Source organism: Salmo trutta, chromosome 10 (genome assembly GCF_901001165.1).
Source record: "Salmo trutta chromosome 10, fSalTru1.1, whole genome shotgun sequence".
Classification (NCBI taxonomy): Eukaryota; Metazoa; Chordata; class Actinopteri; order Salmoniformes; family Salmonidae; genus Salmo; species Salmo trutta.
The window spans coordinates 1,460,547-1,465,227 of NC_042966.1; positions in this window are offsets into that span (position 1 = coordinate 1,460,547).

The following is a 4,681-nucleotide window of genomic DNA, read 5'->3' on the forward strand; positions in this document are numbered from 1 at the left end:
CTACACAGAGAATGGAACAGCTGTATAGGGGAAACAGCTTGATTCACACAAAATGGAATAAAACGTTGCGGGTACATTTGGAATGACACAATTTCATGTGTACAACATCTAAAGACCAGCATCACTATATTGAGAGCATTTGTTCATGTTTTTTCAGAGCCCCAGTACTGCAAAACGATGATGAGGAAGTGAATCGCTGGTTGGGGTAAGTTTTTCAAAAACAAAGTAAAATTGCCCAAAAAATGTCAAGACCCTTCTGTAACATGGCATTTACATCAAAAATAGAGATTTTTTTTATTTTTAAAAGCTAACTTCTCCTTTAATTTGTGGATTTCCATAATCTATTTCTTATGATATGTTACGAATTATAATTTGTATGATATGTTAGGATTTGCAATTCGTACAATATGTTATGAATTTGCAATACATATGATATGTTTCCGAGTTCCACTTATTTGTGGCTAACGTCAGCTAGGTGGCTAACATTAGCTAGGCTAGGGGTTAGGGGTTATGGTTAGGGGAATGGTTATATTACATGCTAAGTAGTTGCAAAGTAGCAAAAAAGTTCTAAGTAGTTGCAAAGTTGCTAATTAGATAAAATGATAAAGTTGTCCATGACATGATTCGAACACGCAAACTTTGGGTCTTCCCCAACCAACCTCCCTCATTTTGTTTTTGGCTTAAATATCCTTATTTCCTATGTACAACGTAACATATCATACTCATTTGAGTGTCACAGATTTACATTTACTATGTTACGTCTAGTATTTGAGGCCAGGCTGCTGTACTGCAATTCACTCCTGATTTCTCGCTGACCACAATGTCTGCCATTTTCCTCCCATTCTGTAACTTTGAGGGTTTATGACATAGCCACTCTAATTTTATAGGATCTCAATGCCATGTATTTTCTTTTTACCTAAGTATGTGAACACCATCAGATAGAATTCATAGCACAGATTTGATCAAATATAACAGAACAGATGATCTGGAATGACATTCACTCTCACGGGATAGGTTGCTCAAAATAACTAACTGAAAGCCACACTCCCAATAAGCCACAAATATGACTGCATTGAGGCATATTTCACTGTGCATCTATGGCTATATGCACCATGCCACTGCCTATTTCATTTGTTCATTTAGCAAACAAGACAGCTCATAATTCAGTGCCTTTATCAGTCAACATATCTATATTGTAGCTTCGGTTAGCTTTAAAAATGCAACATTTTCTCTCAACCTCATTGCAAAATGTGTACAATAGCAGGAAGTTTCTGGCCCACCCAAATGTCTGCAGGCCCACCCAGATTTCTGGCTACGCCACTGAATCCCTGTCATAGGCTCAATGGGAAATCAATGTGAAAGTAGATGAAGGAAAAAAAAGGCAGGAATGTTCAGTTGCTCTGTATTTGATTTTAAGTTTCAGAAAGGAAGCAGAGGAAGGGAATGACATAGGTCACCTGGTAAGAGATTAGAAAGACATCTACAGTATAAGTTAAGTGGAGATAATATACAGTTAGTGAGTTATCCTTTCTAATAAACCATGTCCTTATTTAGCATTGGCTCATGGTACGTTGATATCAATATTTTCCCCTCACTGCTATGGGCATTAATGGCACCCCCTGTTTCCTGTGACAGACCTGGGAGGTGAACACTCAACTCAGAATGAGGGACGTTGAACATGAGGCTTTTACTGAGTTGGCCACCGACCTTAGTCAGGCCATTGACTCACTTGACTTTACTGCTGATCTCTCCTACCTGTGAGTCACATTCACTCTTTATGTTACAGTTGTTTGGTCTATGTATTATTCTATCCATTCACTGATGCTAAATGAAATGACTAGTGCAGGGGCCGATATCAATCAAACTTCATTTACTGTATGTAGCACATTTCTTACAGAGGATGCGTTTCAAAGTGCATAAAAGTGTTCCCTCTTGTCTCTATCTGGCTTGTATATTTTAGAAACCCTGAGGTCTGCGATGAGGTTGTAAGAGCTCTAAAGAGCATTTCCCAGAGCCTGGCCTTCCAGCCGTACTCCAAGCTGTGCTGTCCCTCTAAGGTGGTGGTGGACATCGTGCCCAGGCTGCTCCAGGCCCTCTGGTCCTGCCAGATGGAAAGCCCCTGTGACCGGTCCTCCATGGCCCTGAGCGACGTGAGTGTCACCATAGTGCTGGCAGTAGTGGAGAACCTCTCTAAAGTTCTGAAGGCTCCTTCTGTCGCTCAAGTCTACTACTCCCGTTGCACTGGTGTCAGGATGGTCCACTCACTCAACCGTAAGATCCAGTGCCTAAGCAGCCCTGAGGACCTTAGAAGAGCTCTTTTCACCCAAAGTTCCACCCTGATCAGCACCATCATTGAAGCTGTGAGCACCAAAGTCCAGAGGCTGTTTGAAGCTCCTGCTGACTACATTCCATTAAGCTCTATCCGCAGCTGGCTATCAGAGCCCAAGGCGAGCGAGGTTCGTCCAAAGTGCCCTGACCAGCTGGTAATCTCCTCGGAGCTCCTGAGGACCATCATTGGTATGATAGTTTATTTAGTCTTCGAAGGCCACCTAGAGGAAGACATCAACCTTCATTACTGGCCCCTCATAAATGACATAATCCACCAGCTGTCACTGTGTGGGGTCAAAGTCACAAAGAAAGGGGGCAAGGCCAACTGGCATATTGGCTGGTACCAGATCCTTGAGATGGGGACAAACATCCATACTCATCTTCGCCACTATACTGGCAGAGAGCTGGTACTTAAGCTTGCAACATCTGCCAGGGCCACCATGCTAACGAGGTGCATGGTTCACCATGTGGTCGAGGAGCTGGTAAAGCTGAAGGACGTGGATGAAGGGACACCAGCTTCAGGGAGCAGTGAGGTAAGCAATGATTACAAGTGTTTATCTTTATGAAAGTCCACTCATACAAAGCATTTTTGTTGTTGTTGTTGGTAAAAAGAAGATTTGCAATGTTGCAAATATTACGTTAAATATGATGTCCTTGTTGCTTTCAGTCTGTGGACATGAACCTGGCAATCACCGACCACATTGTCCCTAACCTTGTCAAAGTGGTGGATTGGCTTCAACCCTTGGCCACTACCCCCATGGTGGACATCACAGCACCCCTAATCACTAACCCCGTCAAAGTGGACAACATCACAACAACCATGACCACTACTCCAGTTGACCTCCAGTCAGGTGAGTTAAATTGACACTGATCACTTTGACAGGTTATCATGTCTTACTGTAATATAACTTATTAGCTAATGTTTTGTAACTAGACAGTTTTGTAATAAGTGTGTTTGTATGAGATTGATCTTCTCCTTCTAATTTGAAGGGAATGTTGTGGTAAAACACTCAACACCCTGCATTCCACCTGCAGGCTTTGCCCCATCACCATGCATACTACCCACAGGCTTTGCCACTGCATCCTGCCCTCCACCACCAGGCCTTTGCCCTTGCATTGTGCCCCCCACCACCAGGCTTTACCCCGGCATCGTGCCCCCCACCACCAGGCTTTGCCCTTGCATTGTGCCCCCACCACAGGCTTTGCCCCTCTATCCTGCCCCCCACCACCAGGCTTTGCCCCTCTATCCTGCCCCCCACCACCAGGCTTTTTCTCTGCATTGTGCCCCCCACCACCAGGCTTTGCCCAGGCATCAATGCCCCCACCCACCAGGCTTTGCCCTTGCATTGTGCCCCCCACCACCAGGCTTTTCCCAGACATCCTGCCCCCCACCACCAGGCTTTGCCCCAGCATGGTACCCCCCACCACCAGGCTTTGCCCTGCATCCTGGACTCTACCACCAGGCTTTGCCCCGGCATGGTGCCCCCTACGATCAGGCTTTATCCCGGCATCATGCCCCCCACCACCAGGCTTTCCCCTGGCGTCATGCCCCCCACACCAGGCTTTCCCCCAGCGTCATGCCCCCCACCACCAGGCTTTACCCCAGCATCATGCCCCCCCACCACCAGGCTTTCCCCTGGCGTCATGCCCCCCACCACCAGGCTTTCCCCCAGCGTCATGCCCCCCACCACCAGGCTTTACCCCAGCATCATGCCCCCCACCACCAGGCTTATCCCGACATCATGCCCCCCACCACCAGCTTTCCCCGGCGTCATGGCCCCCCACCACTCCCCCCCATCCACCCAGGCTTTTCCCCAGCATCATGCCCCACCACCAGGCTTTGCCCCGGCGTCATGCCACCCACCACTCACTCGCTGAACATATCTGCACGCTGATTCAGAGCATCACTGCCAGATCCAACAACATCGTCAACAAGGAGCTGGAGAAGTGTATCAACTCTTATAGTAAGGCATCTGCTGACACGTTCTACTGCGAGTACATGAAGATGTGCCCATCACCCCAGGGATTGAAGCTTCTCATATGATGAGGAGAGATTTTTCGTGGTGGTCAACATAATCGGCAGAATATTGCTGAACAACCTCCAGCTCCAGACTCCTCTCAGTGGAAGACTTTAATGTGGATGAAGAGACAACCAGTTTCAGGGAGCAGTGGGGTAAGCAACGATCACAAGTGTTTATCCTTATGAAAGTCCATTCTCTGATAAAAATGCAAATAAATGTGGTAAAGAGGAGATATGAAATGTAACAAATGTTCTGTTAAATATTGTGTCCTTGTTGCTTTCAGTCCGTGGACTTGAACCTGGCAATCCCAGAGACCCCTAACCCTGTCAAAG